Source organism: Acinonyx jubatus, chromosome D1 (genome assembly GCF_027475565.1).
Source record: "Acinonyx jubatus isolate Ajub_Pintada_27869175 chromosome D1, VMU_Ajub_asm_v1.0, whole genome shotgun sequence".
Taxonomy (NCBI): domain Eukaryota; kingdom Metazoa; phylum Chordata; class Mammalia; order Carnivora; family Felidae; genus Acinonyx; species Acinonyx jubatus.
In genome coordinates, this window is record NC_069390.1 from 21,019,474 (window position 1) to 21,034,177 (window position 14,704).

The 14,704-nt window shown below is 35.6% G+C and overlaps 1 protein-coding gene across 6 annotated transcripts in view; it reads left to right on the forward strand.

The window, feature by feature from the left end:
- The window catches only part of LRRC4C (leucine rich repeat containing 4C), a 1,189,416-nt gene that overhangs the window by 222,350 nt on the left and 952,362 nt on the right, over nucleotides 1-14,704 (forward strand). The window contains exon 1 of one of the 6 annotated variants that reach the window (XM_053203281.1): nucleotides 469-5,463. The exons of the other annotated variants lie outside the window; for them this stretch is intronic. The gene's annotated coding sequence lies outside the window, so the exon portion shown is untranslated. Of the gene's footprint in view, nucleotides 1-468; nucleotides 5,464-14,704 lie in introns of those variants that run through there. 6 annotated transcript variants of the gene reach the window in all.

Below are 14,704 nucleotides of genomic sequence, written 5' to 3' on the forward strand. Positions count from 1 at the left end.
ATGTATCTTATAAAAATAATATAGGGGTGCCTGGGTGGCTCAGTCGGTTGGGCATCCGACCAGCTGAGGTCAGGATTTCACAGCTTGTGAGTTGAAGCCCTGCGTTGGGCTTTGTGCTGTCAGCTCAGAGCCTGGAGCCTGCCTTGGATTCTGTTTCTCCCTCTCTCTCTGCCCCTGCCTCACTTGTGCTGTGTCTCTCTCTCAAAACTAAATAAACATTAAAAATAATTTTAAAAATAATATAATGTGGGGCGCCTGCGTGGCTCAGTTGGTTAGGCATCTGACTTTGACTCAGGTCATGATCTCACCACTCATGAGTTCAAGCCCCACATGGGACTTTGTGCTTACAGCTCAGAGCCTGGAGCCTGCTTTGGATTCTGTGTCTCCTTCTCTCTCTGGACCTCCCCTCCTCATGCTCTCTCTCTCTCTCTCTCTCTCTTTGTCTCTCTCAAAAATAAATAAACATTAAAATTTAAAAAAATAAATAAATAAAAATAAAGATAATATATTGTTACCAAAAATAAAGGCAGTAGAAAATATCACCCATAATCCTTGACCTTGAAGGCCTTAATGTTCCCCTTAGCTTGACTAAATTTTAAGAAGGTTTCTTTCTGACCATAGGCCCCTGACTTCTTCTTCATAGAGCATTTACTTTAGAAAAGTTGAAATTATAATTTTCTTCTCTGCCCCTTTGGGATATAAATCTTCTCCCATAGTCTTGCCAGTTTTATCGCCCAGAAATATCTTTCCAAGGATCTGGGGGCCATCCCTTTGGTATATAATCACCAACAAAGATGATGCACCTGTCTCCCAGTGTCTGTGGAAGGGCAGGAGCCTATCTTTAGTTAGTGCCAAATAGCCAACACATGGCCTAATCATAAACTTCCCTATTAATAGATATAGGATGATAATAAGGATAATGTGAAGTTTAAAGTTTGATGAGGCAGTTATCTTTATGCTTTGGTTATCATGAACAAAGATAAAGCAGAGGGACTCCTGGGTGGCTCAGCTGGTTAAGCATCCCACTCTTTTTTTTTTTTTTCAATATATGAAATTTATTGTCAAATTGGTTTCCATACAACTCCCAGTGCTCATCCCAAAAGGTGCCCTCCTCAATACCCATCACCCAGCCTCTCCTCCCTCCCACCCCCCATCAACCCTCAGTTTGTTCTCAGTTTTTAAGAGTCTCTTAAAGCATCCCACTCTTGATTTCAGCTCAGGTCATGATTTCACCATTCTGGGTTGAAGCCCAACATAGGGCTATGCACTGACAGTGCAGATACTGCTTGAGAATCGCTCTCTCTTTTTCTCTCTGCTCCTCCCCCACTCTCCCTCAAAAATTAATAAACATTAAAAAAAGAGAAAGCAGAGAAATTAAGAAACCACTACTGTTGGGTTTGGCAGTGAAGGAGCTGAAATGTACCAGGAATGTTAATTTACACAGTATTTTAATCTTTCAAATTGTAAAACAAAACCTTCCAACCTTTCCACGAATTTCCTCCACTAGCTCACCCAAGTGCTTAAAAACTCTCCTGCCTTTTGTGTCAGTGGAGTTGAGTTCAATCTCTCTGGCCCATTACAGTAGTTTCTCTCCTCTGTTGCAGCGGTCTTAAATAAGGTCTTCCCTCCCTGTTTCTTCGCTCAGTGCATGTTTTTTCTTTGATACCTTCCAACCCTACAAGAAACACTTTTTATTTCTTCATTTCCATGTTCAGTCTTTTTCCATAAGCATATGGCGTGCATACACTCAAAGCATGTCTACATCTTTATTTTCATTTATTCTAATCATTTTTCTGTATTGGTGTATGATGGTCATCATTATCACAAGATATTCTTTAAATATAATGCCTGTATTATCTTTTTCTACTTGAGACAAATGTTAGCTAAACAGGTAATAGCACACAATTACAATGTTCAAATGCTCAGCCTTGATCATCATATGGTAAGGCCACAAGAGTGTATTCATTTTTGTGTTATTTTGGTAATATTAAGGCCATGAAAATTAAGCTCAGCTGTAGTAAGGAGACAGGGTATGGTAATTAATGTTCATTTTTGTTAGTCAATTCTGGTAGGTTAGCTCTGAATTAATCCAGGCTGTTTCACAGTCCTTAATTGTGCCCTACAAAATGTGATCATGCACATTTGGCTATATATTATTGAGGATATAGTTTCCAAAAATACTTGTATTAGGCTGTGAGTGCTAAATGATTTGGAATAATACAAAAGGAGAAATAAGTGATAAGCAGGGGGAAACAGGACAGATATTTCACTGTTAATGCACATACACTGTTTATACAAGGACATATGAGGAGATGACAAATAGGAAGACAAAGCATGGTAAGTTGTGGGAGAAAGAATGAAGAATAATCAGGGTCTCAGGTGGTAGGTGCAGGCACTGAGCTGTACAAAAAAGAATTAGATGTTGGTGATGAGGTTTAGAGGAGAGTTCATGTTGTGACATATTCTGTTTGTGTCCTTATTTGTTGCATCTCATGAAATGAAACTGTTTTCTTAATGGTAGAGCTGAAATAGTCTCTTAAGACATTTTGAATTCAAAGGTGGTGATATGTCAAGTTGCTGTTCAAAGGGTAACCAAAATGCTTTTGTGAAATGTATGCTAAATTGATCTTGAGGTTTTTTTGTTTTTGTTTTTGTTTTTTTGTCAAGTCTAAGGTGAAGATAAAGACTAATAGCTACTGTAGCGGCAAAAAAATTTGGTACATTTTTTTCAACTCTATCCTGTTAAAAAAAAATCAAAGAAAGTTCTCTATAACTGTCCATGGAAGTAATGTAGGAAATGCTGTAGAATATTTAAAAGAATTTGCTGAACTGCGAAGACTGACATTTGAGTCATAAAATCAGATTTTGTTTAACAAAGTTAATACATTTGAAGCTTCTTCTGTCTCAGGAATTAATAAAATGACAGTGATGAGTGATTGTGGAATTGAAAACAGATTGGCTTGCATTTTGAACCACGTCAAGTTTAATTTAGCAGAGATATTAATTTGAGGTGGTTTTATGTTAATAGTTATGGGGAAACATTATCAGGGCCAAAACACTCAGCCAGATGTACTGAGCATGTGCCCTATGGATTCATGCAAGCTAAAGATGGATTGAAAGAAGATAAAAAGATGCCAAGTCATCATCAGCCTGTGTGATTCTTGGCTCTCTGTCTCTGTATCTCAGAAAGCCTGAGCCATTGGATTTCCCAAATCAATATTTCCTAATTATTACACCAGGGCTCACTTTATATTATGTCAATGAAAATTTTATTTCAAATATGCTTGACCTTTACAAAGTGTCACAAGGTGTGATTGGTGTGACCCTGTTCTCTCTGCTGAGATTGCCTTACAAATTTTATATATTTGAAAGTCAAGAGTTCTCAAACTTTGTCATTCTTAATTGCTTTTTAAGTATTCTAAATCAGGTGAGGACAATCCATTTTTTTTGATTCTACTCATTGTTGTGAAGAGACTCTTCAAGTAATTCTGAACTTATTAAAAAATCTTTTATGTGCCAGGAACTATTCTATTCACTCAAGATATGGAAGTAAACAAAAGAGAGTCCACATTATGTTCAAATTTAATGAGGAAAGAGAACTAGTGACAAATAAATGAAAAATATGTTATAAAGAAAAATAAAACAGGGCAAAGGGATTAGCAGTGACTGGCCTACGATGCTATTATACATGAATCATGGGAATCTTTTCTGATACAGAAACATTTGATCAGAGCCCTAGAAGACACATGAGAAGGAGTGTTCTGAGTACAGAACATTCCATGCAGTGGGAGTAGCAAATGCAAAGACCCTGAGAAGAGAACATGCTAGGGTTGTAGGGAATAGTTAGGGACTTGGTATGGATCTAATATGGGCACTCTGGAGGTAGTAGAAGCAGAGTCAGTGAAAGACATAGTATGGTGCTGTAAGTCATGATGAGTTATTAGGTTTTCACTCTGAATAAAGATAGGAAGGCATAGATGGGCTGCGAATAGAGGGAAGATTTGTTTTGATTTCTGTGTTCAAAGAATTACTCTGATATTTGTATGTGGAATAAAACCTACGTGAAAATAGGGAGAATGGTTAGAAGTCTCTTGTAAGAACCCAAGCATGAGAAGTTAGTGCCCTAGACCAGGCAGATAGCACTGGCAGTAGCCACTAATGGGCAGTTTCAGAATATATTTGAATGTAAAACAATAGTATTTGCTGATGGATTGGAAGTGGAATGTAAGAAAGGGAAATAAAGGCTAAAACATAGTTTTTGGTCATGATAGGACAGAACTGCCAGTCGATGAGGTAGAGAAGACAAGATGGCACCTTGGGTTGAAAACAAGTAGGTACTACATGTGTGTTTGGAGAAGCTTTAATTGTAAAATAGTTATTAGATTTTCATTTGTAGTTACTGAATATAAAGTCTGGATTTCAGGGGATATCTTGAGACTAGAGATGCAAATTTGGTCTTTGGCATGTGGGTGGAACTTAAACCTGTGTTATTGGATGAAAACAATCCTGCAAGTTGGTATGGGTGACTCCTGAAATACTTCAGCAGGTACAGATTGGGACAATGGTGTTGGCTAGAGGCACACCCAACTATTGAGAACCATTTGTGTTTGGATGATAATCAATAGGAAGGACCATCCTGGAAGCCAAGTGAACACCTAAAAAAGAGAAAAATTAGTTCTCTCTAGTGTTTCTAATAGGTCAAGGAAGCTGAGGACTAAGAGATGATCATTAGATATAATTTAGTGATGATTTGTTAAGAATTATTTGTATATAATCAGAGGGCAAATGCCTGTTAGAGGTGGGTCCTAAAGAAGAAAAGGGACATGCAAATTTGATAGATGATTCTTTCCAGGGATTTTCAGTAAGGAGGAAAAACAGATGCTATAGATATTGTTGGGAAAGGTGAGGCAAGAGAGATTTTGATTATTTAAGATATTGGTATGAAAAAGAAGGATAATTTATTATTGGAAATAAATCTAGTTAGTTTAGGAAACATTTGATGAAAATCCAGTTCGAGACACTATTATTTCTGCCACCACCTTCTTTCCCTTTGTCTTCAGGTAAGTGGTTCTTCTCAGTGCAGTGTATTCAGGTTGATAGAAGTACATCCTAGCTCCACACCTCCCCAGGACTCCCAGACATCTTTTGACACTGAGTTAGGCAACAAGAATCCTGCCAAAGCTTTCTGCCAAACAAAGAAAAAAATATGTGTCATGCATTGTGATGCAATGTCCCTCAGCCTCAAAATGGGCCAGCTTGGAACTTCAAGTTGATTAAATTGGAATCAAATGGACTCATAATTCTGCACAGCAGCTTTCTGCACAATGGAGTTAAATTTACTACAACTTAGCCAAGGGTAGGACACACCGTATAATTTCACCACCAGCACCTCTTTGGGTTTTGATTTAGTAGGAAGTGGCTTGCTGTTGACTGGAATGCAAACAAATGTTCCCTTCTAAAAAAGTGAGTATAATGATGGCACTTTCCCTCCTTGTCATATATGCACTCTCTCTTTCTCAAACTTTAGTACCACTTCTGAGACAATTAAGATAATTCGGTCATTTAGGTACTAACAGCCACAGCGGTCTTAGAACCACTTACTTTTTCAGTACTAAAATGCAGTAAAAGGACATTATTGCTTATTGGAATTTTAATGTCTTTTTATTGGGCTTGAAGTACAAAGAGCATTGAAGTTGACTTTGTGTTTGTTCTTAAGTAGACAGTGAACAGCAGAAGGAAAGGGAAAAAGTTTATTAAATTTTGCTTCAAATGACTCTAAGTTTGAAACCACCTTGATGGTGTCTTTTGAAAACACTGTTTTGACTTGGACTAAGAGGGTTGTGGACAGCTTGGGAGGGATTGTTTTGGGAAGAAGAAAGAAATTGAAGCAAAGAAAAAACAGGGGTCTCTAGTCCTTTCAAACTAAGAGCTTTCTTTCCAAAGATGAAAAACTAATTGTATTCATTTTGTGGTAGTCATGAAGCCACTAACAACTCAGATCCACATCATATAACCTTCAATAATGTAGTTAGCATACTGGAGGCCATCTGTGCCTTGTACCCCTGTTGTAAAGAAGGCTTTAATGAGAGGGTGAGGTAGGTCAGCTTCCATTCACCCGTCAGGGTAGGCAAATGTCCAAGCTTGCATTGAAGGACATTTTCAGGTATAAGTTTTGAGGAATGAACATTCTGAAAAGTTGCTTCTGCATATTGAACATCATCACTATACTAGAATGGAACATGAAAGGGTATCATGGAGTGATTGATGACTCACTTGAGTGTTTGCAGCCCTAGAGTTTAATACTACCTCTGCCACTTATTAATTGGGTAAAGTCTCGGAGTGTTGGTTTTCTTCTCAGTACAATGGGGGAAAGGATAACAAGAACAACAACAGCAAACACATATAAGACTAGAGTCCGGCACCATTCTAAATCCTTTTTATTAGCTAACTTAATTATCAACAACTCAGATAGGTGGGCATTATTTTATCCTGGTTTTGTAGATCAAGAAACTGAAGCATAGGTAAGATAGAAGAGCTTACCTTACCTTACCTTACCTTACCTTACCTTACCTTACCTTACCTTACCTCTTTAGAAGAGCTTAGAACTAGTAGGAGGTGTGGACTTGGTTTTAAACCAGGTAGTTGGAGCTAAAATATGTTCCTTTAACCAGAGTCTGATTCTAATAAGGACCAGGAGAACTGAAAAAGATAATGTAAGCAAACTTCATGGCATGCCATAGGTCTTTAATAGATGTTAAGTATTATTGATGGAATTCTGATATCACATCATCTTCTATTTTCAGTGAAAGTTTGGCAGGCCACTATGGTAAGAAATAGAACTGGTACAACCCAGGAAAGCAAAAATAAAGAATTTAAGACAATTATCTATTAATTTTAACTGAAAATAATCAAATCCAAATCAGTAAGATGAATGCTGGATATTGTATGGAAATGTTGACTCACTATATCATATACCTGTAACTAATTTTATACTGTATGTTAACTAATTGGAATTTAAATACAAACTTTTAAAAAGTTTATAATTCAAACAGGATAAGACCTTTTCTGCTGCTGTTATCTTGCCCTTGATAAAATTGCTGTCCTCATTCTTTGTTATTGCCCTCTGTCTTCATAACTGCATTAAAAACCTTCACTGTTATTTTGGCATCAGTAGCTGTGTTCAGTCTCTTAGCTGGCTTCAATCTAATCTTTGTTTCACTTTCTTTGACTTCATCTGACATAGTTGTTAGTCTCTTTTAGAAAGACGCCCCTACCCCCACCAATAAAATGGACTCTACTTCTGTTACTCTTGGGATAAAGGGTATCATATCTTTTTCTATTTGTTTATATCCAGGTTTACAAATCTCCAGGTAGTTAAGGACACCAATTGTTTGACCCTTTAAAAGTGTTGGGTTTTTTTTTCCTCCTTTTTCCTCTTTTTCTTCTTATAATACAAAGAGTTTCTTGAAAATAACATGCTTACGTTAAAGGAAGGCCACTAAACTCTTAAAATTATCCAATTTGGCCTTGTTAGTGGAATTATCCATTGTCTCCCCATAACCTGACTGTAAACTGAGTGCTTAATTAAATAGTGTCCCCTTTAGCTTGGTAAATAGGCCAATTTATAGGAGCTATCATTTAATAGAAAGCATCTGGAGCTGTACTAGGAAACGTGATTCAAAACCTTGGAGTTTGTTATGTCCTTCTGTCAGTCACTTAATATTCCTGAAGCTTTATATCCCTCTTTGTAAAATACAGATATTAATGCTTACCACTCAGTGCTGTTACAAGTTTGAAGCCTTATGTATGTAAATCACCAAAATTTTGAGTCAAAATATAAGCACTCCACTGCGGTTCTCCAAATTCTTTCGGAACCCATCTCTTTCCAGCTCACTGCTCCTTCATCTCTAGGCTGTGCTTCTAATCCTTGTGAGCCAACATTGTCGCTCAAATTCCAGGCATCATACCCCACTCCAGGCAGCGTGTTATAGAAAAGGATTTAAAAGACAGGTCCCCATTAACTTCCAAGGCAATTTCAGAGAAATCACATGCATCTGGAGACTTAGTCAGAAGGCCACACATAGCTGTGAGGAGGAATAAGTGGGAATGCCATTTACTTGGGCAGCAAAAGACCTAGGTAAAAATTGGGCTACTTAATTCTAGGGGAGAAGAGAATATTTATTGATAGGCAGCAAGAGTGTCTGTCACAGATGACGATGGTACCTCTGATTTTATCTTTTAAGTTGAACTAAAAGAAAAAAGTGAAAATCTTTACTGAAATGTGTTTCTATTCTTATATCTTTTAGCTCATCAATATAACGGATGTGGGAACTCTTAAAAGGAGTAAAAGGACTAACTGTAAAGGGGAATGTTTGTTTATGTTTTAATGAATGGATTTATAATACTTATGTATTATAAGTGCTTGTATATTAAATAATCGTGAGCTAAGGGATAATTGTACAAGAGGTCCAGAGATGTTTATGAAACCCAGTTAAGTGAACCATCAAAGGAATTTGACATAAACTTTGGTTGAAAATAGGCACTTTTTGAGACTAGCATAGGGTTATAATCATTGATAGAATAGGCTTTTATTTTCTGAATACATGAACAGATCTATCTTGTTCTTACAAAGGACAGATTATTAAGCTGATACATATAATACATAAGAAAAAAAAAACAAGAAAATACGATTAACAAAATGACATTAAGTACATACCTTTAAATACTTACTAAATGCTCCAATCAAAATACATGATGTGGTTGAATGGATAAAAATAAGACCTATCTATGTGTTGCCTACAAGATAGTCACTTCAGATCTTAGGACACACATAGACTAAAAGTCAAATGATGGAAAAGGATATTCCATGTAAATAGAAATGAAAAGAGATGTTATAACTATATTTGTGTCTGACAAGGTAGACTTTAAAATAAAGATTGTAGTAAAAGACAATGAAATTACATAATGGTAAAAGGGTCAGTGAAACAAAATGATATAACATAAATATTTACCCACCAACAGATGGACACCTAAATATGTAAAACAAATATTAACAGACCTAAAGGGAGAAATTGACAGCAATATTATAATAGTAGTGGGTTTTAATGCCACACTTACATCAACAGATCATTGACAAAAAATCAGTAAGGAAACGCTGGCTTTACTGACACATAAGACTACATTGATTTAATAGACACATACAGAACATTCCATCGAAGAGCAGCAAAATGCACATTTTTCTCAAGTGCACAGGAAACATTCTCTTCAGAACAAATTACATGTTACAGCACAAAATAAGTCTCAATAAATTTAAGAAGATTGAAATAATATCAAGCATCTTCTTTGACCTCAGTGTTATGAAACTAGAAATCAGAGGAAGAAAACTGGAAAAATAACAAATAGGTGGAGATTAAACAACATGCTACTAAACAACCGATAGATCAATGAATAAATCAAAGGAGAAAACACACACACGCACGCACGCACACAAAGCATGGTGTGACTAATGGAAATCCAAAATCTATGGGATACAGCAAAAGCAGGTCTAAGAGGGAAGTTTATAGCAACAAAGGACCACCTCAGAAATAAGAAAAATATCAAACAATCCAACTTGATATCCATATGAGCTAGAAAAAGAACAAAGCCTAAAATTCATAGAAGAAAATACTAAAGATCAGAACAGAAATAAATGAAATAGAGACTAAAAAAAAGTAGAAAAGATAAATGAAGGTGTAAGAGCTGCTTCTTTGAAAAGACAAACAATTGACACACCTTTAGCTAAACTCACCTAGGAAAAGAAGGAGGATTACATAAATCGTATATAAAAGAGAAGTTACAACTGATACCACAAAAATATAAAGTATCATAAGAAAACAATTTATAGACCAAAAAAATTAGACAATACAGAATAAATGGATAAATTTCTAGAAACATACTGTCTTCCAAGACTGAAACACAAAATAAAAAAAACTCTTAATAGACTGATTACTGTTAAGCACGTTGAATTGGTAATTGAAAAGCCTCTCAACAAACCAAAGTCCAGGACCAGATGGCTTCACTGGTGCATTCTACCAAACATTCAAAAAAGAATTAATATCTTTTTCAAACTCTTCCAAAAATTTGGAGAGAGGGGAGCAATTCCAAACTCATTTTAAGAGGCTGGCATTACTCCGATAGCAAAACCAGACAAGGACACCACAAAAAGAAAATTACAGACCAATATTCCTGATGAACACAGATGCAAAGTTTTCAACAAAATATTAGCAAAGCAAATGCAAGAATAAAATAAAAGGATACAACGTGATCAAGTAAGATTTATTTCAAGATTGAAAGGATGGTTCATGATCCATAAATTAATCAACATGAAACACCACATTAACAAAGTAAAGGGTAAAAATTACATGATCATCTCAAAGGATGCAGAGAAAACATTGTTCAAATTCATTCATTTATGATCAAAATTCATAACAAAGTGGGTATAGATGGAACATATTTTCATATAATGAAGATCATACAAGAGAAACCCATTGCTAACATCATACTCAACAGTGAAAAGCTGAAAGCTTTTCTTTTAAGATTAGGTACAAGACAAGGATGCCTATTCCTGTCACTTTTATGCAATATAGGAGTGGAAGTTCTAGCCAGAGCAATTAGGCAAGAAGAGAAATAAAAGACATTCAAGTTGGAAAGGAATAAGTAAAGCTGTCACTGTTTGCAGATGACTTGATATTAGAATCATAGAAATGATATTAGATATATAGAAAACCCTAAAGACGCCACTAAAAATCTACTAGAACTAATAAATGAATTCAGTAAAGGTGCAGGATACAAAAATCGATGTATAGAAAAATCTGTTGTATTTATATACCCTAATAAACAGCAGAGAAATAATCCCATTTACAATTGCTTCAAGAAGAATAAAATACCTAAGGATAAATTTTACCAAGGAGGTGCAAGGCCTGGACACTGAAAACTATAACACATCGAGGAAACAAATTGAATACGTTACAAATAAATGGGAAGATATTCTGTGCTCATGGATTGAAATAATACTGTTAAAATGTCCATACTACCAAAAGCAATCTACAGATTCAATACAATCCCTATCAAAATTTCAGTGCAATTTTTATTTACAGAAGTGGAACAAATCTAACATTTGTACGGAACTACCAAAGACCCTGAAATAGGCACAACAATCTTAAGAAGAACAAAACTGGAGGTGTCCTGTTTCCTGATTTCAAACTATACTATAAAGCTGTAATAATCCATAGACTATGGCATCGGCGTAAACACAGACATGCATAGATCAACAGAACAGGATAGAAAGCCCAGAAATAAGTCTACACACATGTGGTGAATTAATTTACCACAAAGGAGCCAAAAACATACAAGGGAAAAAGATCATCCTTTCAGCAAATGGTGTTGGATAAACTGGACAGTCATATGTAAAACAATGAAACTAGAGCGTCAGCTTATGCTGTACACAAAAGTTAACTCAAAATGGATTAAAGACATGAATGTAAGACCTGAAACCATAAAACTCCTAGAAGAAAGTATAGGAGAAAATCTTGACATTGGTGTTTGTGCTGAATATTTGGAACTGACTCCAAAAACAAAACTAAAAAAATGGGACTACATCAAACTAAAAAACCTCCACGCAGCTAAGGAGGCCATCAACAAAATGAAAAGGCAACCTACTGACTGAGAGAAAATGTTTGCAAGTTGTATAATATGTGGTTAATACCCAAAATTTTTAAAGAACCCAAACAACTCAATAGCTAAAGAAAAAAGTCTGCTTAAAAAAAATGGCAGAGGATGTAAACAGACATTTTCTTTTTTTAAAATCTTTTTTTAAATGTTTATTTAGTTTGAAGTGGGGAGGGGCAGAGAGAGGGAGAGAGAATCCCAAGCAGGCTCAGTGCTATCAGTGCAGAGCCAGATGCAGGGCTCGAACTCATGAACCATGAGACCATTACCTGAGATGAAATCAAGATTTGGCCGCTTAACTGGCTGAGCCAGCCAGGTGCCCTGATGACATAGGCCTATTTGAATCAATTTTCCTATCCTTGAGCAGTCAGGACCTATTTTCACACCTCTTCATTCAGATTTATTAATTTGACACCAATTAAAACAAACAGTGGCACCTGTCTGGCTCAGTTGGGAGAGCATGGGACTCTCTTTTCTTTTTTTAAAAAATAATTTATTGTCAAGTTAGCACTAACACACTGTGTATACAGTGTGCTCTTGGCTTCGGGAGTAGATTCCCATGATTCATCACTTAATACAACACCCAGTGCTCATCCCAACAAGTGCCCTCCTCAATGCCTATCACCCATTTTCCCTGCCCTCCCACTCGCATCAGTCTTCAGTTTGTTCTCTGTATTTAAGAGTCTCTTATGGTTTGCCTCCCTCTCTGTTTGTAACTACGTTTTTCCTTCCCTTTTTTCATGGTCTTCTGTTAAATTTCTTAAATTCCACATGTGAGTGAAAACATGATATTCTCTGACTGACTGATTTTACTTATCACAATACTCTCCAGTTCCATTCACATTGTTGCAGATAACAAGATTTCATTCTTTTTCATTACTGGATAGTATTCTTTTTTCTATCTATCTATCTATCTATCTATCTATCTATCTATCTATCTATCTATCATCTATCTACCGCATCTTTTTTATCCATTCATCAGCTGATGGTCTTCTGAGCTCTTTCCATAATTTAGCTGTTGTTGATAATGCTGCTATAAATATAGGGGTATATGTGCCCCTATGAATCAGCATTAGTGTATTCTTAGGATAAATTCCTAGTAGTGCTATTGCTGGGTCATACAGTAATTTTATTTTTAATTTTTGAGGAACCTACACACTGTTTTCCAGAGTAGCTGGTAGTTTGCATTCTTATCTACAGTACAAGAGGGCTTCCCTTTCTCCACACCCTAGCCAACATCTCTTGTTTCCTGAGTTAATTTTAGTCACTCTGACAGGTGTGAGGTAGTATCTCAATGCAGTTTTGATTTGTACTTCTCTGATGATGAGTGATGTTGAGCGTTTCTTCATATGTCTTAAACAGACATTTTTTTCTGAAGAAAACATACAGATGGCCAACAGGCATATGAAACGATGTTCAATATTACTAATTATCAGGGAAATATAAGTCAAAACCATAATTAACTATCACCTCAGACCTGTTAAAATGGTCATTATCAAAAGGACAAGAAATAACAGGTGCTGGCCAGGGTGTAGAAAAGGGGAACCCTCATACATTGTTGATGGAAATATAAATTGGTGCAGCCACTATTGGAAACGGTATGGACATTTCTCAAAAATATTTACAATAGAACTACCATATCGTCTAGCTATTCCATTTTGGAGTATCCAAAGAAAAAACACTAATTTGAGAAAAGATACGTGCACCCTACCCTGTGTTCACTGCAGCGTTATTTATAATAGCAAGACATGGAAACAACCTTACTGCCAATAGATGGATGATTGGATAAGGAAGATATGAGATACACACACACACACACACACACACACACACACACACAGAAATATTATTTATCTGTAAAAAAGTAAATCTTGCCATTTGCAGCAACATGGATGGATCTTGAAGGTATTATACCAAGGAAATAAGTCAGATCAAGAAAGAAAAATACCACATGATTTCAGTTATATGTGAAATCTAAAAATTAAAACAAACAAAAACAAAACAAAACCCATAGATACAGAGAACATATTGGTGGCTGTCAGAGGAGAAGGGGCTTAGGGAGTGCAAAATGGGTGAAGGAGGTCAATATATATTGATGAATTGTAACTAGATTTATTGTGATCACTGTGTAGCATATGCAAATATTAAATTATGTTTTATAACTTAAATGTTATATAGTAATTTTACTTCAATTAAAAAAAGAAAAAGCAAATAGTTATCTGTGTATATAGTGAAAAATATTATATAAATATAAGGCATTATACATATATTTTACATACATATTTTACATATATATATTAGGATCTACAGAATAGCATGTGTCATTCTAGGTATAGCTTGTTTGCATAATTGGAATTGACATCCTATATAGTAGAGATTTATCCCAATACTCTATCTGTAAAATAGGACTAATAGTAAATGGCTATCTCAGCACTAGTAATTTCTATCTTTAAGGTCAAGAATAAAGTAATAAAGACATAGATAGCATGAATATTTTGTATTATGTTCGAGAATGTTATTTATCTGATGCTTAATGATTGACAATTTCTATTTTATTTTGATCATCACTCTATACTTGATCAACAGGTGTTCAGGATATCTGACTTGTTAACCGATCAAGTATCTGACCCTTCAGATTTTTGCCATTATATAGGTGCTGTACATCTTTTGCAAAGTCTTGTGGACTTTTATTTTTTATTTATTTTTTATTTTTTAGAAATGAAGATTGTCTATTTGTTTAATTCTCCCAGGGCAGAAAGACCATGCGTTACTTTACTTTTATATCCCAAGCACTTAGCATGGTGCTTGTGGACTTTTCTACACAGGTCAGCAGACACAGGGCATGTCTGTAGAATAAATCATGTGATTCTTATGACACATTTCAAAGGAAAGAGCAAAATACATATAGATAAAACTAGAATATGTTAGAAAGTGCATGGAAAATTTAGACTTGGTCTAGAAAAGTAGTTGTACCCTAGAAATAAGAATTCAGTATCTA